Source organism: Hemitrygon akajei, chromosome 7, assembly GCF_048418815.1.
Source record: "Hemitrygon akajei chromosome 7, sHemAka1.3, whole genome shotgun sequence".
Lineage (NCBI taxonomy): Eukaryota > Metazoa > Chordata > Chondrichthyes > Myliobatiformes > Dasyatidae > Hemitrygon > Hemitrygon akajei.
In genome coordinates, this window is record NC_133130.1 from 60,012,747 (window position 1) to 60,038,241 (window position 25,495).

A 25,495-nucleotide genomic window follows, 5' to 3' on the forward strand; every position below is an offset into this window, starting at 1 on the left:
GAGAAAATTTACAAGGATGTTGGCAGAACATGAGGGCCTGAGTTACAAGGGAAAGTTGAATAGGTTAGGACTTATTCCCCAGAGCATGGAGAATGAGGAGAGATTTGATGGGAGTATACAAAATTCTGAAGGGTAAATGCAAGCAGGGTTTTTCCACTGCATTTGGTTAAGACTAGAACTAGAGGTCATAGGTTAAGGGTGAAAGGTGAAAGATTTAAGGGGGCAACTTCTTTACTCAGAGGGTGCTGAGAGTGTGGAATGATCTGTCAGTGGAAGTGGTGAATCTGGTCTTGATTTCAACATTGAAGAGAAATTTGGATAGGCACATGAATGGGAGGGGTATGGAGGTCTATGGTCCTTTTTAGTGGCAGATAAAAATCCCCTTAGTGAAAAGGGAACCCATTGGAGACATTTATTTTTGACCAAGATACAGTAATATAGTAAATATAAATTGTGTTCTATATAGACAAGTGCTTTAAGTTTATAAGAACATAAGAAACAGGAGCAGGAGTAGGCCATCTGGTCTGTCAAGTTTGTTCCACCATTCAATAAGATCATGGCTGATTTGGCCATGGATTCATCTCCACCTACCTTTTCCTCATAACTCTTCATTCCCCTATGCAAAATTCTATTCAACCCTGTCTTATATTTATACTTAAGTGGGAGTTATATAAGTTTGAGATATTCATTTACAACCACACATAATTCTTGAATATTAATTTATCTTAAACTGTTAGCACTGATTTCTGAGTTATCTGCTATTTGAACCAATCAGTTTTGAACAATTAGATTTAGGAATAAGTTAACAACTTCTTAATGCTATTTTATCATTTAGTTTGATTGTGGACATCAGGAAGAAGAATATCAAGAGTCTGTAGAGAGTGGTAGTCTCAGCCTCCCCACCATCAAGGTCATCTTCAAAAGTCAGTGCCTCAAGAAGGTGTCACTCATCATTAAGGACCGTTGTCATCTAGGACATGCCCTCTTCTCATTACTACCATGAGAAAGCAGATACAAGGACCGGAAGACCCACTCACCATTCTAGGAACAGCATCTTTCCCTCTGACACTAGTAAGCAATATCATTTTAAGATGTTTAAAAACATCTATTGATCTTCAAAACAGACAGACCTCGGGCAGCAGACAGAACATGAGTAGAGTTCTCTTTTAAGGAAAAGAAAGCAGGAAAGACACATAGGGCTGCAGCTTCAATTGAAACATAAGTGTACAGTCTGGAAAATAAAACTTAAGACCTCAGAACAAGATTGCGGTACCACAGGGACATCAAGGACTGCTGTGTAGTTTGCTTCATAGAAACATGACTAACCCTGCCATTTTGGATGCAGCGCTACAGACCACTGGATTCACCATTCACCATAGAGACTGGTCAGTTGAATCTTTTGAAAGATAGAGGAGGGGAGTATGCTTCATGATTAACTCATCGATATGCAGAGATGTGACGGTTCTATCTCAAATCTGCTCACCCAACCTGGAACATTGAGCAGTCAAGTATCGTACATTTTATCTACTGAGGGAGCTTTCTGCCATCATCCTGGTAGTAGTATACATTCCACCTCAAGCCAACATCAGGCGGGCACTGGAGGAACTGAAGCAACGTAATCAGCAGTCACGAAACTGCAAACCCTGATTCTTTCCCTATCATTGCAGGGGATTTCAACCAGGTTCAGCTTGAAGAGGTCTCTGAACAACTACCACCAACATATCACCTGTGGAACCAGAGGAGTCAACACACTTGACCACGATTATACCACCTTCAAGAACGCTTACCGTCCTATCCCACACCCGTACTCTGGAAAGCCCAATGAACTGGGTGTACTTCTACTCCTGGTGCAGGCAGAGATTAAAGACTGCAGCACTAGTGGTGAGGACCAAGAAGGTATGGTAAAAGGAGGCAGGGGAGTGCTTACAGGACTGCTTTCAGTCAGAGTACTGGACAATATTCAGCGATTCATCTTGAAATCAGAATAAATACGCCACAGTGGTCACTGACTTCATCAAGACCTGCTTGGATGAGTGTATACATTTGAGAACATACCAGACATACCCAAACCTAAAAAGTCATGTGGAATCCAGGAGATCTGTAGTCTGCTGAGGGCTAGGTCTGTGGCATTTAAAACTGGTGATTCAGAAGTACACAAGAAATTCAGGTATGAACCACAGAAGGCTATTTTAAAAGCAAGAAAACGATTCTGATTGAAGTTGGAGACAAAATTGGATGCATGTGAGCTCTGGCAGGGTTTGCAGGCCATTACTTCCTACAAGGTGAAACCTAACATCACAAATGGCTGTGATGTTTTATTTTCGGGTGAGCTATATGCCTTTTATGCATGCTTTGAAAGGGAGAATCCCTGCAGCATTTTGGTGACACTGTAATCCCTGTCTCTGAGGCAAACATTAGTACATCTTTCATGAGGGAGAACCCTCACAAGGCATCAGGTCCTGATGGTGTACCTGGTAGGACACTGAAAAACTGAGACAACAAACTGCCGGGAGTGTTCAGGGACATCTTCAATCTCTTACTGTTGCCATCTACTTCAAAAGGGTAGCAATCATACCAGTGCCCAAGATGAGCAAGGTGAGCAGCCTTAATGACTATTGCCCAGTTGCACTCACATCTACTGTGATGAAGTGCTGGCCAGAATCAACTCCTGGCTAAGCAAGGATCTGGACCTGCTGTAACTTGCCTATCACCACAATAGGTCTATAGCGGATGCCATCTCACTGGTTCTCCACTCCGCCTTGGATCACCAGGACAATAGCAATACCCATATCAGGCTGCTGTTATTGATTACAGCTCAGTGTACAACACCATCATACTCCCAGTTCTAATTAACAAGCTCCAAATCCTGGGCTTCTGTACCTCCCTCTGCAGCTGGATCCTTGACCTCATCATTGGGAGACCACAGTCAGTGCAGATTAGAAATAACATCTCCACCTCATTGACAATCAACACTAGTGCACCTCAAAATGTATGCTTAGCCCACTGCTCTGCTCTCTACTCCCATGACAATGTGGGTAGGCACAGCTCAAAAACCATCTATAAATTTACTGATGACATTAACTATTATTGGTCAGATGGTGACGAGGAGACATACAGGAGTGAGACAGATCAGCTGATTGAGTGGTGTTGCAACAACCACCTTCCATTCATTATCAGTAAGACCAAGGAATTGACTGTGGATTTCAGGAAGGGGAAATCAAGGAGGACCAGTCCTGATTGAGGGATCAGCAGTGGAAAAGGTGAACAGTTTCAAGTTCCTGGGTGTCAACATCTCTTAGGATCTTGATGCAATTACAAAGAAGGCATGACAGCTGCTATATTTTATTAGAAGTTTGAGGAGATTTGGCATGTCACCCTTGCAAATTTCTACAGGTGTACCGTGGAGAGCATTCCAAATGGTTGCATCACTGTCTGGTATGGAGGGACATCTGCAAAAGATTAGAAACTTGCAAACTCAGCCAGTTCTATCACGAGCACTAACCATCCCCACCCCCAGCACCAAGGACATCTTCAGAAGGTAATTCCTCAAAAAGGCAAAATCCATCATTAAGGATCCCGATTACTTGCCCTCTTCATATTGCTACCATCAAGGCGGTGGTACAGGAACCTGAAGACAAACATTCAACATTGCAGGAACAGCTTTTCCCCCCTACCATAAGATTTCTGAATGTACAATGAATCCATGCATACTATCTCACTATTTTTGCTCTTTTTACACTACTTAATTGAAAAAACGTATTTATTGTACAGTAGCTTGTTTTTAATGTTTTGCTGCTACAAAACATTTCATGAGATATGCACGTTTTATGACATATTTATCCTATTCTGATTCTAACTGGACATTCAGCAAAATACAGACCAAACAAACAGATCTCATAGAATGTTAAATGCCTTCAAGGGCGTGCCTACACGTTAAAAGTACTTAGATTATAATTTTCAATTATTATCAGTTGTTACTTCAAAGTCATAGATATTTTCAACTTCATGTTTTGTTTCTCCATACATTGTCTTGGAAAACTTTAAATACCGGTAGGTTAAGTGGATAGTTTCCAACTCCACTTAGTCTTGATAAGATAAAATCTGTTCCTATTTCTGCATCACCCAAACCCCAAATGATATCCCAAATCACGAATTGCTTCTTCTGTTTTAACATAAACCTAAATAATGCCAACAAAATACCCTAATTTGTACTCTAAAACAGAGAAAAAGACCTAAAAATACAACTGATGCTTCGTCTCTGAGCCAGTCAATTCACTGAACGATATATTTGAAAGCACCTCAAAAATTCTGAAGAGAACGTGATCTACAGGGAGCGATTGACTGTTGCTGTGATTTTTCACGTCGTTAGATAAAGTTTCACACGACCCTGGTGGTTCCCCGCGGGAGACCTCAGGGAAGGGGCTTGGTCGATTTCAGGAAAGACCGAAGAGAAACTGCAGAAACTCTTCCCCTCTGCGCACTGTTGCTTTCCCTCCCGTCGGATGCGGCTTTTCTCTCTGCAGGGTCGCTGAAGAAGCCCGCACAGCAGTCCCCGCGGATGGTAGGTCGGGGCCCCCTCGGGGCTGTGGGCCGCGGGCCGCGGGCGCCTCCAGCTGAACCGTAAACCCTCGCGTTACTCCTCCGCCGTAAGCAGCACGCTTTATCCCTCCGCCGTCTCTCCGGGCTCTCTTCCTTTGCAGCCAGCCCGGGGCGAGCCGCGGCGCGCTGCAGCAGGCCGCCGCTTACAGGGTTTCTGTCGCCCTCACCCATGAACTGACTCTCCATGCCCAGCTCTGGCTCAAGTGTGGGACGCGGGCTGGTGGAGTGGATTATTTTGTTGGATGGAGTGAGGTGACGCTGGTGCTGTCCCCGCCTCCGCCTCTGCCAGCCCAGCCTAGCCCAGCCCAGCCCAGCTCGGCTCGGCCCTCCACTCTCCTCCCCTCTCCTCTAGCCTGTGTCAGCGCCCAGTCAATCAGTGCCTCAGCTTTTGCTCCACAGTGCGGGTTCTTCCACCACTGGCTCTCGCTCCCGCAGCTTCACATTACTCGCTTCTCCTCTGGGCAAAGGTACGTATGTTTACTGGCAGAGAGGATGAATAAGCTGTGACAAGCCGGGATCTTATGTAAATACGTAAATAATATTGGGTGCGTTGCAAAGGAAAATATAATTTTTGATTAATTTTTTAAAAAATGAATCTGGACGTGAAACGGAAAGAAGCCCGTGGGAATATGCTGTTTTGACAGTGCTTCTGACTCTGTTACTAGAGCCGATGGAATTTAACGTGCACAGTTTGGGTTTGAGGATGAGTTTTACTGGGTGTTGGATTTTGAGAGAGCGAGAGCGTGAGGGTTGAATGATCTAGGATTAGAATGTGAACCGTTATAAGGTTTTAAGACTTGTAGGAAGCAATGTTTTATATTTTCCCCACATTGAAATATATTCTAACGGTACAGATGCAAATGGGCGTGGCCGTGCAGATCTCGGCTGCAAGCGGAACAGGAGCTGTTGAATGCATGAAAAAACCTGAGCGCTCTGATTTTTTTTTATCCATTGACTGCATCTGTCAACAAATACAGTTTCGATCGAGAACCCGAGCAATTTTGTATTTCTGTTGCCGTAATCTTTTTCCCACTTTTACAGGCTGGTATTCTTTTGGGGAGAAAAACTGTTTCATATTATATCTGTTGACTTTTAAAAAATAAGTTAGCCTTGACTCTTAATTCTCTGTTCAACCTTTTAACAGTAATATTAAAGGCAAGCAGTCATGCAAAAGGGTAGATACTTGCGCATTTTGTCATAGTGAATTGTTAATGAGGAGGTGGGGAGTGGTGGTTAACGCGATGCTTTATTATGGATCGCATTGCTGCAGCCGAATGCGGTGTTGGTCGTATCCAACCTGCGCTGCATTCTATTATTAATCTTCACTGTACAAGTAGATTGACTGGGGTGGGGCTAGACACAGCGTGAGCCACTAAAATAGGTGGATTTTTAATGGAAAAGAAGTTTAACATCTCCGTTTACAGAATACGGAATAATTATCCTGTTGATTGTAAAGTACCTTATCCTCCATTTCCAATGGCGTACACACAGGGGCGATAAAGACATCCTGGTTCTTCCATCCCAACCCTTTCCTCAGTAATTTAGAAAGCTGCGCGGCCCAGTTAACCAAACACATTTAGGGATAACACAACTTGCAGTCTGGATTTTGACCTTGCAAATTTACCGAAAAGGTTCTTGGCGATTGTTCGCCTCAGGAGATCGGCGGATTGTGATCCTTCTAGATCGAGAAATCCACAAATTATCGCGGATTAGACATCGGGTGGTATCTGCAATGAAGAAGCATGCAGCTCTCTCTCTCTCTCTCTCCCTCCCCCAATCCCATCAACTGCATGTTGCAGAGTAGTGATCACATTAATTTTGGAGTTACTAGTTTCCAACGCTGAGACAATTTGGTTTGCTGTTGGTGAAATTAAACTCGCACTAGTTGTAAATTTCAAAAAGAGCTTCGGTGTCCATGTTCATTAGCCGCTACAGTCGCAGGACTCATTAAATATGACATCAAGTTCATTGACAATATTTCTACCACTCTCATCTTACTCCGTAAAACAAACACTGTTACTGAAAATTCACTGGTTGTCTTGAATATTATTCTGCATCTAAGCACCAGCGGTCACTATATCTTTAGTAATTTTCCGGGCCAGATTGAGCACCCTTTATCCAAAATGCTTGGTGATGGAAGTGTTTTGGGTTTTGGATTTTGAGATATTTGCATCTATATAATGAGATGCCTTAGGGATGTAACTGAAGACTCAACATGAAATCCATTTACATAACATATACCTGAAGATAGTTTTAGATAATATTTTAATAACTTTGTGCATGAAACAATAATCTGTACATTGAACCATCAGAAAGGTAAGCAATTGCTACCTAGGCAGCCCAGGTAGACAGTCAGTGGTTGTTTGGCATCATTATTATTCCCATCTCTGAATTTATGTGTCTTTGTCTTACACTTGTTCATCACAGATATGTACTGATGCAGCTGTTCAGCATTTTAGAGTTTCATCAGTGGTGATCTTGGCAAACACATCAATAAATTTCTCTGCTGCTTTGTGACCAGCAGACACTTTATCAGCACAAATCTTTAAAATTTTAATGCCACCCCTTTTCTTAAATTTCTACGCTCAGTTTGCTGAATATTAACAATTACGTTCAATTTTCAGTTCATTGTAGCAGATCTTTGCTTGTTTCATGATCAGCGTACCATTAAGTGGCATATGTTCACTCAGATACTGACGAATCCACTCTTTTAATACATGTCAAGATCTTCATTTTCATTTTATGCTGTGTTTTTCTATTTATCATTAACTTCAGTTCTTTACATATGTGAGGTCTCTTCTCAGAACTGTCAGTAATGCAACAGAGACCTGCGCATCACCTGGGAATCTTCCCAGCATGTTGTGGAATTTTCATTTGTGATTATTGTGTCAGAGCTCAAAAGATTTTTTTGGAATTTTGGATGAGGGGTGCTCAACCTGGTATTAAAATGTCCTAGATCAATAGGAATATAATATGCATTTCTTAAGGGAACTTCTTGTTCACCCCATATAGCCCTTCAATGTTATTAGATATAATGTGTTTGCTTTACCAGGCATTATGCTAATATGATACTAAATATGTTATTACCTCGTAGTTAGGATTCTACCCAGCTCTTTGCATCTTCCCATTATTCCTTGTATTGATCTTGTAATTATATTGATCTGTATGTTAGTGCGTTTTTTTAACTATCAGATTTACTATTCAGTTATCCTGTAGACTCCTGGATATAATTTTTCTCAATCTGCTTACCCAAGCAACATATATGATCACTGCTACTTATTGCTTTGTTCAAACTGGACTGATTCAATAACTGCAGTTGCAAACTGTTATGAAATATCTGACCACTGTTTTGAGATTTCTAGCAGGAAATATCATTGGAGATTAAGAGGTTATTTGGGATAAATTAAGATGTACCATCTGATTAGATTGAAGCTGTTCCTTCTGATATAAAACATCAAATTCACTTTATTTTGTGCATTTAGAACAACACACACAGATGCTGGAGGTACTCAGCAGATCAGGCAGCATTTATGGATGGGGAGGAATAAATATTCAATATTTTGGGAACATTCCCCCCCTTCCTGTCCAGTCCTGATGAAGGTCTCACTTAGCCTGAAGTGTCAGCTGTTTATTAAAATCAAATTCAAGTAAACTCATAGTTTCAATGTCAGAATCTGCTAACTTCAGTTTTGTTTAGTAGTAAAGTTAGTGATGATGTTATTGTAATATATTTTAAAATTTGGATGGCCTAAGAAAAGTGAATAATGATTGATCTTGGTTTGAAGTATTATGGCTGAATTATTGTGGGAAGGTAAAAGGATGAGAATGTATGAGTGGTAAGTGATAGAAACTTATGTTGATTTAGTGAGTAATTTTTCCTAATTTGTAGCTTGGGAAGTTTGAGAGGAAGGTTGATAAAAGTAAACATATATCGAAAGACACAGTGAAGGATGCCTAACTTTTATTTTAGAAAGGAGTTGTATTCTCAATGAACATATATTGAGAATCATGGGAAGTGATTCATCTAAAGAGATTAAATGTGAGATCAAGTTCAAGTTTATCATTCAACCATACATGAATACAGCCGGACGAAACAGTGTTATCCCCAGGCCAAGGTGCAAAACACAGTACCAACAGTCATACATAGCACAAGGCGCACATAAGACAGCAGTAAAATACAATCGCACACAAAAAAGTCCAATTCCCTGAGTCCATGAATGTTGTGACTGTCTGCAGCCGAACACAATATATCTTCTGCCAGGTGAACACTGGAGAGCAGCAGGGACGCCATGCCACACCGCTTTCAGTGGAGTGCACTGACTCTTGACACCTCTCTCCTGCGCAGCTGCAAGCAGGCAACATCATAGTTTGAGGCCAAGTCCTTGCTACGACTAAGGCCATGCAGCTCCTCCACTGTTCATCAATTAAATAGTGAATTGGACTTCCATCTTTCCAAATTGCCAATGTCAAACAGTGTCTTGTGATCACTCATTATTAGATGAGGGATAGCTCTTATCTAATGTTGGCAACAAGAGTTTTAAAACTAGGAAGGTTATGTATAGTTAATGGAAAAAAGGTAATGGATTATAAGAATGAATTGTTAATAAATATTGGAAGTATGATAGTTCCAACAAGTATGGGAAACTAAAATAGAGTGTGAGTAAATGTGAATTTATTGGAATCAGAGACAAGGGAAATGAAGAAACTGACAAATTGGGGAACATAAAATTAACTCACTTTGGTTGAAAGAATAATGAAATCAAAATGCTTTTAAATGACAAATCAGTAAATGTGCCGTTGATGTTGATGTGCAGCGTGGCCTTGAATATACTTTTGCAAAAAAACATCAAGGTAGCATGCAACAATACCTTAAAAATAAATTGTATGTTGGCCATTTATGTTACAAGTATGTGGAAATCTTAGCAATACACACAAAGTGCTGGAGGAACTTGGCAGGCCAGGCAGCATCTATGGGGAAAAAAGCAGTTGATGTTTTGGGTTGAAACCCTTCGGTAAGGAATCTTGCTGCAATTCTTTGGGCTCAAGAAAATGCGTATGAGTACTCTCGTAATTCTAGTTTCCATTCCCAAGAAGGGTGGATATATTTGGTTTGGGAAGCATGATGATAAATGTCCTAAAAATTTTGCAGTTACTGTGAGGGTACAAGAAGATTTGATCCATATTCCAATTACTTTAAAAACATGAAAAGTGATCTGATGAGAATAAGAAAGATGTTGATTGAACTTGGCATGATTGATGGAATGGAGTGTTGGACATATTGGATATTATAAAACAGCTGAGATGGTTCAGGATAAGGTTCAGCCATTTAGGATGAAGGTTAGAAAATTGTGAATTGTTGGAATTTTTCTGTCATCTTCGAAGCTGTGTATTATGTATATCAAAGCTGTTAATTGTAGTATCTTAAACAATGGAAATGATCAGATATGGGATCTGATGGGATGGAAGATTTAAGTTGACAAATCTACAACAGTTTATTTAAAAAGTGGCGTAGGTTGACTGCTTGTGTTAATGTTCATTAGTCATATGAGTCATGTTTTAAGTTGACAAGGAAGTAGGGGTTGGGTCAAGCTTTTCATATCTCAGTGAACATTCTGAACAGCTGAAGCATTTCCACAATGAGCAATTTTCCATCATGGTGTTATGTGTTGTTCCCCTATAAGAGCATGGTTTGAGCTGAAAATTAGAATGTATTTCAAGGATCCAAAATATTAATTTGACTAAACCCAGTTGAACTGCAGAAACTTGATATTTGTGTATTTTTGCCACCTTACAATACATTATCATTTATTACTTGATAAATTTCTCACTTATGGAATCTATTACAATGTTATAATGTTGGAAAATGGAATACCATGTTACTATCACGTGTACTGGAGTTTCCTGCAACATAATTGGAAGTGTATATCCCTACTTTTCCATTGTTGATTTGATAGTAATGCATACTGACTGTATCACTATGGCAATTTCTTTTCCAGTCCTTGGACTTAATGAAAGTGATGCCCATTTAGAAGTTGATTAAAAAAATTTTTGAGGTCATTTCATGAACTTAACATTCAATGGGATTTGAATAAAGATTCTCCAAACCTAATAGTATGCATTATAGGATGGATTTGAAATCAATTCTAAAGGAAACCAGGTTACATTCCACTGTTTTATAATGAAACCTTTCATTTATGGCCTCCAATAAATCTGAAGTTCATTTATAATGAGCAGGTTTAGTGTTCGGCTCTATTGATTCTATTTCACAGAGAGGTTTGCATTAATAATAAAACTTCAGTCATAGAGTTTGTATAAATTTGACAATTCATCATTTCTCCTCATTTTTATAATTGATTTTATAGGCACCTATTCACCTCATTGGTTTGATGTTTCTGCAAATCCTGATAAACAAAAATATTGTGGAGCTGTCATGTTTTTACTTCAATTTGTAGTACCACTCCACAGAAAACATGACTTCCAAGTAGTATTAACTTGCCTCTTTAGAATTGCATCATCCAACACCACTTAACTGGTTTGACTTGTATTAGCTATGGATTGGTGTCTCCTCGGCATTAAAATTACTGGGATTCCTGACTATCCTTCCTTAGCTTTACCATTCAAAGCTCAAAATTTACCTCAAAGCTTCCACATTGACCACAGCTTGCCCAGCTTCATCATTTTGCACATGATAACGCACAGGGCATGTGCTAGTGCTTTGCACATTTAAAAAAACAAAGGTACTGTAGAACAAGGTGAACCGTACTTATTTGCTGAGTGATCAGGTATTTTGTTAAGTAGCTAAAAACATTACATGACGTTCATATACGTATATCTCTGATATTTTATTGTTCAAGTAGTGTGTGATTCTCAGCTAGAGCCTGAAAATGAAATGTGCTCTAGACTCCATTGTTGAGGTAAAGATCATCAATCAGAAGGGTTAATTCTTTTTAGCTCCACAGATGTTGATTGAATTGCATAACTTTTACTACTAATTTCCCGAATGAGTTAAATTCAGCCATCTTTAACTCTCTACTTGGTTAATAACATTTCAACTCCCAGAATAATAATTGCAGAGCAGTAATTGATTCATTTCAATGTGTAGAGCAAATTATTGCAGTCACCTTTAAACAAAAGAGGAAGTAGACTATAGCAGCTGTGTAATACATTGTATACTCTATCTGTATTTTGAAAAACAACATATCGGTGCTTGAACAACAACAACACACAAAATGCTGGTGGAACACAGTAGGCCAGGCAGCATCTATAGGGAGAAGCGCTGTCGACGTTTCGGGCCAAGACCCTTCGTCAGGATCTTCTCCCTATAGATGCTGCCTGGCCTGCTGTGTTCCACCAGCATTTTGTGTGTGTTGTTGTTTGAATTTCCAGCATCTGCAGATTTCCTTGTGTTTGTATCGGTGCTTGAAGATGCTTCTTCATTACAATTGCACATCATTTAATAGGCCATCTATTGCAATCTGAAATTGGCTTACACTTCCATTATGTGAGTTTATCTTATCAATAGAGTTGTACAACTCAAAAACAGGTTCTTTGGTTCTTCCAAGGGCATGCCAAACTTTTTGTCTGTTTACACCAATACTGTTTGCCTGTATTGTGTGTGCATCTTTTTATGCCTTGCCTATTTAAATACCTTTCTAAATGTCTCTTAAACGTAGTGATTGTATCTGATTCAACCACATTTCCTGGCAGAGTTCCAAATATCAACAGCTGTTTGTTAAAAAAAATTCCTTCTCTCAAGTCCCCTTTAAAACTTCTCTTTCTCACCTTTATGGGAAAAAGATTTTGATTATCTATCCTGTCAATGCTTCTTATAATTTTATATACTTCTGTCAATTCACCCTTCAGCTTCCCTTGCTTCAGGAAAAGTACCGGTAAACTCAGCCCATCCAAGCTTTCCCCATTGCTAAAGTCCTCCAATTTAGCCACGTCATAGTTAAGTATCCTACCCATCTTCTATAGCAGCTGATCATTTCTGGTAGATCATCTAAAATAATTTTTATTTAGTTACCTTAAAAATACAAAATCAGATTTGCATTAGAAGAATATACACTTTATTGGAGCAGATTTCAAATGTTGAAAATAATTTTCCAACCCATCTGCTTTTGATGCACATTTTTAAAAGCCACACATCTATTAGAAACAGAGTTATAATCTGAATTACTTTGATATTTAAAAACTACTTGCTCTATATGAACAAGAATTTATTTTGTCTTGAATATTTTATATTGTTCAATTGCTTTAGTTTTGTGAAGTGGAATTGTGATGTAATTGCACTTGAAGTGGTTTAAAATGTGTGTCTTGTTTTATTTTCCCTTGTCTTTCACATAGGCATATCATGTTAATCTCATGCTAAACTATTGATAGCATTTTCTCCTGCACCGTGTTGATTGACTTAGATAGTAGATATTAGTACCTCAGAAACTTCACAGTTTCTCCCCTTCATTCTTCTTGGAGAACTATTGTTAAACATCATAGACTTCGTCCTCTTTTGGATTGACATCCATCTGACATGTATCAAGATATCACCTGGTACGTTTTTTGGAGTGAGGTGCTTCTTAACTCTTTGTTTGAGGCGGTTCATTCTGAATGTGAATATCCTTCAAGTTCATCTTGCATCTTTTGAAATATCTCTGACAAATATATGCTTCTTATCTAATATGAGTTGTATGTTTTATTTTGGTCAGTTATTTAAAACTTACAATATGTATATTATACTGTATATCGATAATGGCTTATTATGTTCTGAGGAAATTATGACAAGTACTCTGTAGTTCAATGCCTCTAAATAAAACCTTTTCCCTGCTAGTGAAAAGTAACCTCTGCTAATCAAAAACTAGATAGAGCTTCTTAACATGAAGGTATGTTGTCAATAATCCTGGTTTTCCTTGTTAGTAAATATGTTAAAAAAAGCCTGGTTTTGGTAAATGATATGTGTGCTAAGAAATCAATAAATCTTTGTCTTTCTTTTAACTCATTAGGCAGATGTAATGAAGTTGCTTTTCACATGAAGAGTACATTGTTATTGGCTGTTACAGAATGAGTGTTGAAGTTATACAAGCAATTGTGTAGTTCCATAAATCCTTGTAAAGTAATATGAGTAGACAGAGCAGGTTCAGATGAACAATGACAGTACTGGAAGAAGAGCAGGACACTTGTCTGTGTCTTGACCAATGTGTATCTCTAACAAATGTCACCAGAATAGATTAATGTATGTCTAGGTGTTTATTTGGAAGATTAGTAGCAGCAGAATAACTAATAAAAATAATCCAATTTGACCTTGCTACATATGCAGGTTAATAATTTGATACACATTGTCTCAGATTCTGCCAACAGTCACTGTGCTGCTGCAGTGATATGTATGAGTCATGCATTGTCTTGATTTATACCCAGAAGGCTGAACTTGCTGATAGGCAAGACCTGATGCAGAATGCTGAGGCCCTGCATGCCTTAGTACCCTTGCATGTGTATCAGGTGGACTGAAGTCCAATTAACAAAACAGCTGAGAAAACTTAAAACAGATGGCAAAGCTAAACCCTTAGATGTTCTGTTTATTGAATCTACCGAAGATTTGATTTTCAATGTAAATAAATGTATCTGCCATTCAGAAGCATTAATATTAAAAATCAAGAAGAAAACATATTGTTTAAAACATGAATCATTAAGACAATAATTAAATATGCTGGAAATTTTATAGATAAGACAATTAAGCAAAAACTAACTTACTCTTTATATCTTGCATCTATAGCATTTTTCATTCAAATAACTGGTTTGTATATTCTGCACAGGTCTAACCCAGTGTAGAATTTGTAGCAGGCTCCTTGGCAAAAATGTTGGATTCCAGAAAGTTTGTATACCAACACCAAACCCCAATAATAGAGTCTGGGAGCAAAACACACTGACAAGTCCTAGTCAGCAAAGATAGCAATTCAGGTTTTTTTTTTAAATGCATGGCATCATGATCCTGAATTTGCACAGAATTGCTGCCTTTTCCAGTAAGTTACGGGCCAATATTCAGGTGGTTACTTTTCAATTGGCATCTTAATTTTAGGCATTTTTGTGAAAGAAGTATTAGCCTTCTATGGTGACTTGCAGTAATTCAGATTACTTACCCCACCCCAAGGTAATTTGATAACTGTTATCCTTTTGTCTCTTCCTTTGGAATGCTGTACATCATTGGCAGCCAACAGATCAGCTGCCGTTTTGGATATCTACAACACTTGAAGTGTTACATTTTGACAGTGGAAAATATGTGATCTCAATCCCTCAATTTTGTGTATTTCAACATTAAAGTTGGCCATCATTAAGTCAAATGAAAAATGTTCCGATTTCAGACATGTAAATACTCTGATTGCATTTTTCCATAGGGACCGTACTCTTCCATTCAACGCAGACAAATGAACAAGCTCCTGCTTTGGAACCTGGGTGCCTCTTGAATTTTAAAGATTGAATTTTGTACAGATCTTTTCAGCCAGCACGCAGTTAGAGTACTGTGACACAATAATATCAGAAATTAGGAATATTTGATTCTGGCCTAGTTTTGGTCTGGAGACTGAATATATTGCATGTGCTGTTTATTTTTTATTTTTTCCTGTATCATTTTTCCCCTTTTATCATTTTTTACAGGATGCAATTAAAATTTGCCAAACTGATAATTCAGTTATACCATTAATCAAGATAAATTATGAATTGTTATAGAGATTGCAGTAATACTTGTTAAGGGACAGGTTTGGTTTTACAAAGGGTACTGATGGAATTTCATGATTCTTATTTGCTGTTGCATAGTTGAATAATATTGATAGCTGAACGTTGTGTTGGGTCAGGCCATCTCTGAATGGGTTCCATTTTTACAGACATTTACAAATCAAAAGATACATAAACATCATTTGATGTGGATGCGTGGCTACCACAATATTTTAGTGAATGGCATCAAAACACAAACTGATAAGAAAGACCCCCCAAATACTAAAGCTAGAGAAAGATAAAGTGGTTGTGTATTTCATAGGAATGAGCAGTTGTTTATTCATTAGAATTTTGAATTTAATAATATTATCAGAAATCTTCCATATGTAGGGCTGTCCATAAATCAAGTGTTCATTACCCAAAGACAGCCTGTAATTCTGTACAGTGTCTGCCCAGTTATTCCTTAAGATTAACCTTTTTTAGGATGGGCGGTGAACCTATAGCATGTGCTTTCGGTGCTTTGATTCTTTAAACCAACCCATAAAGCTTGCATAATGATTATCTTTACCGCTAACTGAAACAGCAAATTATTTCTTACAACCCGAGTGCAGTAATATGTCTGCACAGAAAACTTCTCTAACTGGCTTAGTCCCAGCTAGACATTTGCAAGAATGAGTGACGTTAGATGGTTAGTTTTGAAATCTTCACAGGTCTTGTAGATATGAGTATTTGAATGGTAAATGGTTACAATACCATTGCTGTTTAAAAATTGTTATTTTTCAATTCACTTTTTAAAAGATGAATGTTAATCATTTTGAATAAATTTAATAATATACTCCCTTCATTTCAGTTTTTATCAGTTTATTTTTATTATGAAAAGAAAAGAATTGAAAGACAATGGAGGGCTATGTAGTAGGGACTGGTTAGATTGATCTTGGAGTAGATGAAAGGGTTGGTACAACAATGTCAGCTGAAGAGCCTGTACTGTGCTAAACTGTTTTATGTTCTAATAGTTAAACAATGAATACATGTAAATAAGTAACAGGATCCATCCTTCTTCCTGAAATAAAAGTCCATAATTATTGTTAATAATTAATCATTGATCACTTCTGCTCAGAATTGTTGTGAATGTTTTAGAAGATTATCACCAATTTGGCCACCCCGTCTCAAAAAGATTCGACATGCCTGGAGGTATAACTTATATAAATCATTGAGAATGTTGAATTATAAGCAGCAAGGTGATTCAGTTTCTGAATTGTTAAATCATAGGTGCCACAGTGTGTTGGTCCATTCCTTGGCCTGGAAATTAATCAGATGTCTCTTTGAGGGTTAAAAAAGAAAAGACTCCCCTTGTCAGAATTCAGTGATTTGAATGATGATGTGTGGTGTAAAGCTGATGATTTTGAGTGCCAAAGAACTTCTTTACTTTAAAACCAACAATGTAATACAATATGATTTGTTTTTTCTAGCATCTAATCAACAACAGTGTTGCAAATATTGAGTAATGTTTTATGTAATTCAGATTTCCAGATTGCATTTGTTCTGGTACAATGAACCATCAAGTAAGTACTAGTACAAAAGTCTGTGGCTGATATTTCTGGGCACAATGACATTGAAACCAATATTGGTTCAGAACTTGCTGCAGCAGCAGGTATTTTATGACCAACACTAACCTGCTTGGTAAATATAAACTCACCTTTTCTGGAGCTGTCATTGCTGACTCTCTGCCTGAATCAGACCAGATACTGAAGACACTGGATCTTCCAAGTACTTTGAATGTTTCTAAATGTTTTTGACATTTAAAAATTATAAAAAGTCATTGAAATGTTTTTAAAACACTTTAACTTATTAACAATTAAAGCAATCAATTAATTTAGAAATATGAAATTACCTTGCACATTGGCTCTTGCATTGAGTGTCAAGTGACACTAGTGAAGAACAGCCATAAGTCTGGAATTTCCATGTGCACACAGAAATCTCTTAGTTGAAGCACTTACACTAGGAACTATTGGAAGCTTAAGGTATTTTCCAGTATGTTCAGGTGCAGTATTTTCTGCAGACCCTTTGAGAGAAATCCTTTTCTAATCTATGTTCCAGTATGCGGTGAACTCCAATTTTTTTTTGATTCATTAAATGTACAGAATTATATGTGTGAAATTCAACTTCTGTATGGTTCTTGGCAGGAAATGGCAATGGTGAGTTGATTTCTCAGTCATCTGCAACAGAATTAGCCAGTTATAGTAACATTGCCTTGTTTAAACTTTGACAGGTACCACTGGCAGGGCTAGTCTAGCAGGAGACAAAATGTGTAGCTTGGGGGTAAGTAAGCAATTCTTGAGACATATTGAAGGCATTATAATCCAGTTCTTTGATATTTGCACTGCAGTGGTGCATACATTAATGCTTACTCATTTAGTTTTTGATTTCTTTATATTTTATTCCTTTTAAATGGAGGGTAGGCATTTAGAAAGTGGGGGAGGAGTTACCGTACACTGCGGTCTTCATTCTGTAGTGACGGTTGTAGATATTGAGTTGGAGGGAGTAAAGTAGTTAAATAGGGTTTGCATTCTTATGGTGAGAACTTGGTTCCAGTCAAACCCCTTTCCCCACAAGTAAACTTCTTTCCAAACCCTCTCCCTCCAAACATAATCCCAGCATTGCTCCTGCTGGACTTTCTACTCCTGACATGCCCCCATCTCCACTTCTCTCCTCTCCCCCAGCCAATTTTTAAATACTAAGCTGGGAAAGGAATGTGTTTCAGTCTGCTTATAAAGCTCTTTGTGAATGGAAGTGCAGTACATCACCTTGTATGTACAGAGATTGCCTAAAGAGCAGTGATTCATGAACATTGGAAGGTGATTATTGGGAGGAAAGACCAGCAACTTGATATGTGAACCAGCAAGGTGAAGGAAGTGGGAAGTGTGGAAGTCCTGTTGCCACAGTCCTGTTTCCAGTATGTTCAGGTGCAGTATTTTCCGCAGTCTCTTTGAGAGAAATCCTTTTCTAATCTATGTTCCAGTATGCGGTGAACTCCAATGTTTTTTTTTGATTCATTAAATGTACAGAATTATATGTGTGAAATTCAACTTCTGTTTGGTTCTTGGCAGGAAATGGCAATGGTGAGTTGATTTCTCAGTCATCTGCAGCAGAATTAGCCAGTTATAGTAACATTGGGGGTAGAAGGGTAGGTTGGCAAGTTTGCAGACAACACAAAGGTTGGTGGTGTTGTAGATAGTGTAGAGGATTGTCGAAGATTGCAGAGAGACATTTATAGGATGCAGAAGTGGGCTGAGAGGTGGCAGATGGAGTTCAACCCGGAGAAGTGTGAGGTGGTACACTTTGGAAGGACAAACTCCAAGGCAGAGTACAAAGTAAATGGCAGGATACTTGGTAGTGTGGAGGAGCAGAGAGATCTGGGGGTACATGTCCACAGATCCCTGAAAGTTGCCTCACAGGTAGATAGGGTAGTTAAGAAAGCTTATGGGGTGTTAGCTTTCATAACTCAAGGGATAGAGTTTAAGAGACACGATGTAATGATGCAGCTCTATAAAACTTTAGTTAGGCCACACTTGGAGTACTGTGTCCAGTCTGGAAGGATGTGGAAGCATTGGAAAGGGTACAGAGGAGATTTACCAGGATGCTGTCTGGTTTAGAGAGTATGGATTATGATCAGAGATTAAGGGAGCTAGGGCTTTACTCTTTGGAGAGGAGGAGGATGAGAGGAGACATGAAAGAGGTGTAGAAGATATTAAGAGGAATAGACAGAGTGGACAGCCAGCGCCTCTTCCCCAGGGCACCACTGCTCAGTACAAGAGGACATGGCTTTAAGGTAAGAGGAGGGAAGTTCAAGGGGGATATTAGAGGAAGGTTTTTCACTCAGAGAGTGGTTGGTGCGTGGAATGCACTGCCTGAGTCAGTGGTGGAGGCAGATACACTAGTGAAATTTAAGAGACTACTCGACAGGTATATGAAGAAATTTAAGGTGGGGGGTTAGATGGGAGGCAGGGTTTGAGGGTTGGCACAACATTGTGAGCCAAAGGGCCTGTAATGTGCTGTACTATTCTATGTTTAGCAGTGGGCTGATTGAGGCACTCACCAACATGGTTTGAACTCCGAGCTGAAAATGGGCAGAGGAGGAAAGAGTAATGGAAAGATTACTGCTATCTTGGGACATAGGTAATACTAAAATAAATTTTGCATAGAAGTGAAAGAAAATTAATCTGATAACACAATTGTCTGTGGCTGGAAGGGCTTGTTTCACACTATCTCTAAATAAACAAACAAATAAATAAATATGACTATTTTCGGGAAGTGTATACATAGTGCTGTTCATGGGACATTTTCATATGCTAGAATATTACAGGTGGTTCCATGGAATTGTGTAAGTAAGGAGCAAGGCTACATGTTGGTCCTGGCCACTTGTACCTATCCTTCCACCTTATTCCAGCTCATTGGTCTCTCACTGATGCCAGTTCTATTATTTCTCAGCTATACGTGCTAATATTATTCTTGTACTGTTTTAATCATTGCCCCCGCCATTTCAATTGTGTCATTAAAGTTTAATATCCAACCCATTACGACAAGCTCTTCATGTATTACATTCTTTCACGCTGGTTATTTATGTCATCTTTGGATTAGCTTCCCTGTCCTCTGATGTCTCTGATTTTCCCAGTATTTTAACAGCAATTTCTAATTCCTTATCACCTTCTGATCCCATTACCTTTTTGTCATGCCATCTACTTATGCCATTGCTGTCTTTTCTTCCCTATTTGATAGACATACTTCTCCCCCACTCACTGTCCTAACTCTCCTATTTCCCAAACCTCCTCCAAATAGATAAATCCAATGCTTGTTTAGCAGTAATGAACTACTTATAAATAGATCCTTTTACCAGCAAATGTTTGAAGAAATGTGTACATTTGTGCAGAGTTTCTGCGCAGAGGTGAATAGATGGCAGTCCAATTGGCTCTTGTATTGCTTGGAATGTGGTTGGTAATTATGAATAATCATTGAAATTTATATAATAGATAAAAGTATAACAGAAATTTTTTTACCTTCCAACAGTTTACTTTCATTTGTAACAATTTTTCAATTAACCTAAAGTCATCAGTCCAAGGAAAAATATATAAATATTGCATAACAATGGGAAAATTTAAAGTTAAGAATAATGAAAGAGGATGTGCCAATGATTTTAGAACAATATTTCATCATTCAGAAGTGACCAATAGAAATAAGATTTTTTATTATACAGTAGATCAACACTTCAATGAAAGTGTGTGAAATTCTTGATGTTATCTTCCATATTTGAGAGATGTACAGAAGATCATTTTTGAGAAATATATATAATTAAGTGTGTAGAAATTAAAAATGCCTTGTATTACTTCATAAATGCTTTGTAGTGTTGACAGTGACTTGGGGTATTACCTTTTTTGCAATAGAAGAGATCTTGTGTCACACAGCACAGAATAAGTCCATTGGTTTACTGACACTATTTTTGTCTCGGGATACTATGGTATTTATCTAATGGCGCAAGCTTTGTGTTTTGTATCTGTTCATTGTTCTGAAAATAGTACTTGTGATGCTGTAAAGCTATCAAGAGCTTATGAAATTAGAGGATGGGCCATTCAGATCCCTGTGACTGCTTAATTACCGTAAATTCCGGACTACAGCGCGCACCTGATTAAAAGCCGCAGGCTCTAATTTTAGAAAGAAAATCAATTTTGTACTTGTACAGGCCGCACCGGATTTTAAGCCGCAGGTGTCCCACGTTGTAATATGAGATATTTACACAGAAAGATATTACACGTGAGGATTTTTTAACTTTTAATTAAATCCGTATGGTAACATAAACAAATACATATTGCAAATGCTTTTTTTCGAACCGTGCCTGTAACACGGCTACTTTTAAATATACATACGTATCGGTAACACACAAATTACGTTGCGTATACTTTTTTACTGAACAGTGCACGAACAACATTCCAATATCTCCTAACGACTGGTAAAAAAAATATATACTGCAGCCTACCAGGAAAAGTTATTGATCGCCTTTAACTTAAAAGCTGCATCATATGCTGGCAGCGTTCTCGCTCGGGTCTAATGCGCTCGCCCCCTCCTTTCCGTTTATCGCAAACCGGTATTTTCCCACAAGACGCGGCGAAACCGGATGTGACGTCATAGCATTCCGGGATGTAGTACAGAAAACAAATATACTTAAAACACTTCTAACTTTAACTAGAAAATACTAACAAATGAATTACTAAGCGAAAATATTATAAACTAAATAACTGCCATAAAGGCAGCACAATGCTTTTCTTCGAGTGTTTTCCATGTTGATGAGGGTGAGTACAAATGACTGATTTACAATAATTTAATTGTGAAAGTGCGCTTGATTTATCGTACAATTTCATTGGACCTCTGTGAACTACTCATCAATTTTATTGGTCTACTGTTACGAGGCAAAATGTTTTTGGCGGCATGAAAAAAAACCATGCATTAGCCGCACCGTAGTAAAGGCCGCAGTGTTCAAAGCATGGGAAAAAAGTAGCGGCTTATAATCCGGAATCTACAGTATTCAATAAAATCATGGCTGTTCTACCTCAGCACTGGTTCAATGGTTCCATTTAATATCAGAGAATGCATGTAGTATACAACCTGAAATTCTTACTCTTTACAGACATCCACAAAACAAGGGAAAAAATCCAAAGAATGACAACAAACCACTTTGGGGTTTTAACATTTTTCTGTCCTTCAGCTTTTGGGGTTTTGTTTTGTGGTTATCTGCGAAGAGTAAGAATTTCAGGTTGTATTCTATATACATTCTCTGATATTAAATGGAACCATTGAATTGGTGCTGAGGTAGAACTGCCATGATTTTTTGAATAATTGAGCAGTCACAAGGACCTGAATGGCCCAATCCTCTAACTTCATGTGTTGATAGTTTTATAGCATTGCAGCAAATTAATGCAAATAGTTTTCTTACAATAGCTCCATATCTTTTGATTTCCCCTAATATCTAGGAAATCTATCACACTCTCTTTTGAGGTCAGTGTGACAAAACATTCCCACCCCACTTTGGTTTTTCAAAAAATCCATTGATTCAGTCTGTTCTGCATGATGAAGTTGCTCTCTTGAATAGTTGAGCCCTTATTTTGAGAACTTGTCCAGCCAAGTGAAATATCCACTCTTCGTCCAACCTGTAAGAAAGCATTTTAAAAAGTTGTTATCCTAACATGAGATAGTTTCTCATTCTTCTAAATTATGGAGTATAGCCCTAATATGAGTTCATTTTTCCTCTTATTGGAAATCATAACTTTGGGAATAAATCTAGTGAACTTTTTGAGCTCTCTCTATCCTTGGATAGGGAAACCAGATCTCTATGTAATGTTCCGGGTGTAGAATCATTTGGTTTCCTTGTGGTTAGAGCAAGTTATTTTTGTTTCATATTCAAGTTGAAAAGACTTGCTATAAAGGCCAGCATATTGTTTGTCTTTCTAATTTATGTATGAGGACTATGCCTGCAGGTTCAATTTCAGTAATTTATGTACAAGGGCACTGTGGTTCTTTGAGCACCAAAGTCTTTCCCTCTTCCACCATTTAGGAATATCACCAAAAACTTTGACAAATTCTAGAGATGAACAGTGGAAATTATCCTAACTGGTTGCATCATGGCCTGGTACAGAAATATCAAGGCCTGGGAATTGAAAAGGCAATAGAAAATGGTGAATACAGCCTAGACCATTACAGGCAAAGTTCTCCTAACCTTTGAGTACATTTTCATGGTGTGCTGCCACAAGAAAGCAGCGTGCATTATCAAAGACCCCCATCAGCCAGGCCTTACTCTCGTCTTGTTACTACCAGTGGGCAGGAGATTCAGAAGCCTTGTGTCCCACACCACCAGATTCATGAACCTTACAACCGTCAGGCTCCTAAAGCAGCATGGATAACTTCAGTCACCACTACATTGAAGTGATTCTATGACAGAATCACTTTCAAGGACTCTTTACAATGCATGTACTCAGTACTTTTTTAGATGTATTTACAGTTCTTTGTCTTTTGCACATTGGTTGCTTGTCAGTCTGTTTTTCATGAAATTCTATTATATTTTTTATTCCCTATAAATGCCTCCAAGAAAATGAATCTCAAGATGATATATAGTAACATGTACTCTGATAATAAATTTGCTTTGAACTTTTGAACTTCGAAAAATGGGAAGACATTTTTTGTATATCAATGTTGATGACCTCATATTTTCCATATTATGCTCCATCTGCAATGTCCTTGCTAAGACGTTCACTCTCTTTATATTCCCCTGTAGCATCTCTGCATTCTCCTTACAGCCCACACTACTAAATAGCTTAGTATCATCAGCTAGCTTTAGATATTTTACAATTAATTCTCTCCTCTGGATTGCTGATATGGATTCTGAAGCAGCTAGTCTTTTTAGTTTTCAAATATTCCTGAATTTATGTGGCAGTGTTTTATTTTCAAATATTTCCTTATTTTGAAACATTTATTGAAGCTAAACTGGTGTTCAAAGGTACTTTGATTGTACCTTATTTTTAGGCAAACAATTGGGGGTGTGTCTGGTGGTGGTAAATAGTAGAGGGAAAGAGATTTTAACTATATACGTGGGATGTGTGCATTGCTGACAGGCCGGTATTTCATCAACCTATAATCTGCCATGTGGTGGAACTGCTTTCTTGACCTTCACACTTCATGAAATAATTTCACAGTTCCATCATTCTGAGAATGGAAGGGTTTGATAAATGAAAGCACTACAGTGTATTTCCGAGTTGTAACTGGGTATTGTTAGGAATGGTGATATTCTACTGCCTCTACTGCACACATCCATCTTTGTATTAGAGTGTGCACATTTGAGACATCTTGTCAAGAAGACTCTGGTAAAGCTCTGGACATGCACCTTGTAAATACCTCCAGAGAGCAAAGGATAGAGAATGGCAAGTTGGTGATTTCATCTTTTAAATGCTCTTCCACTCATAAAGTCAATGAGATTGTTTTACCTCAGATAGCTTCCTGGTTTGGTTCCCTCTATAGCTAAAATCAACTTTTGGTCTCTGTCTTGAATAAATTTTATGTATTGGCTTCTGTATTCCCACTGGGGAAGGTTTTTACAAAGATTGACCATCCTCAAGGTCTTCTGTGACTCAGGTTAGTTACAGAACAAATATTAATACCACACCAAACCCCGTCAGAATTTTGTTTATGTTTATTGGAAGTGGAGGGCGTGAATGTTTTGAAACTAAGTATGACTGTCTTTCAGGAAGACATTTTGTCCAGGATGGTGATGGATTTCTTTGTTAGAATACTTCCACAAGTCTGGAGAAATGCATTCATCATAGCACTGTATCCCATTTTGTAGGTGGTTTCAGAGGGAAGGCTGTGAGTCATGTTCTGTAGAATAGCAAGCATCTATTTGGCTTTTTAGCCACAGTATTTATGTAGATAATATAATTAATTTTCTGGTTGGTGAACAACTTCCATTTTGATGGTTGTGGTTTCTGTGGTTGCTTTACCTGGAATGTTAGGTTTTCCTCTTGTAGGCTTTGAGCAGTTGCATTGCTGGAATGTTACATTGTATTCAACAAGTTCCAGCTCATGAACCATGCAGACATATTATTTGATTAGCAGGTAAAAATATTTGGACCTAGCAGACAGCTCATGTTACCCTTGAACTGAGTTGATTAACTGTTGAGAATTAGAACCATGTTCCTTTCGGTGAAGAGTGATTACAGTTAAAAGAGAGCCCCCTGCCCCTCCATAAATCACTTGGTCCAAAAATTTACTCTGTTTCATCAGTGCTATACCAAGTCAAATGATGCCTTGATGTTGAGAGCAACATCTCTTGCCCCATATCTGTGCAGTTAGATCATTTTGTCCATGTTTAACACAAGGCTGCTTTCCCATATTGTGAGAAAGATAACTGTTAGCTCTGGCCATGCAGGTAATTTTGGAACACATCTTCAACTCTTTTGCCAAGATGTTGGCAAGTGGCATCTTGTTTGATATACTGTGCCTTGTACTTTCAGAGGGAATTGATATCACACAGAGGGAATTGATTGGTTGAAGGTTGGCTTGTATAATAGTGGGTTTCTCAGAAGACTTAATTTCTGGCAGAAGTTAGTTGAGAATGTTTTAGCTTTTAACTTTACATGTATACTTGGCTTATCTCCATTGA

The 25,495-nt window shown here is 38.3% G+C and overlaps 1 protein-coding gene across 1 annotated transcript in view; it reads left to right on the top strand.

Moving 5' to 3' along the window:
- The first annotated feature begins 4,344 nt into the window (after window positions 1-4,344).
- Window positions 4,345-25,495, top strand: part of sptbn1 (spectrin, beta, non-erythrocytic 1) — a 263,697-nt gene continuing 242,546 nt past the window's right edge. The window contains exon 1 of the mRNA XM_073050973.1: window positions 4,345-5,066. The gene's annotated coding sequence lies outside the window, so the exon portion shown is untranslated. The remainder of the gene's footprint in view (window positions 5,067-25,495) is intronic.